Source organism: Odontomachus brunneus, unplaced genomic scaffold (assembly GCF_010583005.1).
Source record: "Odontomachus brunneus isolate Ranch 3 - 2012 unplaced genomic scaffold, Obru_v1 Obru_scaffold_211, whole genome shotgun sequence".
Taxonomy (NCBI): domain Eukaryota; kingdom Metazoa; phylum Arthropoda; class Insecta; order Hymenoptera; family Formicidae; genus Odontomachus; species Odontomachus brunneus.
The window spans coordinates 415238-415458 of NW_022639661.1; the positions used below are offsets into that span (position 1 = coordinate 415238).

Sequence of the window (221 nt, forward strand, 5' to 3'; positions counted from 1 at the left end):
CAGAATTTTGTGTTAACTTTTTAGTACTTCAAGAAAATGCAGTACTAAAAGATTAATATAAAATTCTGAAAAAATTCTCAGAGCTCTATGAGAATAAAGTAAATAATTTTTATCTCTTGAAATTTTTTTAAAGTTGATAGAATTCAAGTAAAAAATTATTGAAACCAATAATTTTGTAGATATTTACGTAAATATCTTAAAAAATAGAGGTTGTATAAAAA

General features: G+C 20.4%; 1 protein-coding gene across 2 annotated transcripts in view; it reads left to right on the top strand.

The window, feature by feature from the left end:
• The window catches only part of LOC116852292 (calcium release-activated calcium channel protein 1-like), a 143377-nt gene that overhangs the window by 35648 nt on the left and 107508 nt on the right, over positions 1-221 (top strand). The window lies entirely within an intron of this gene.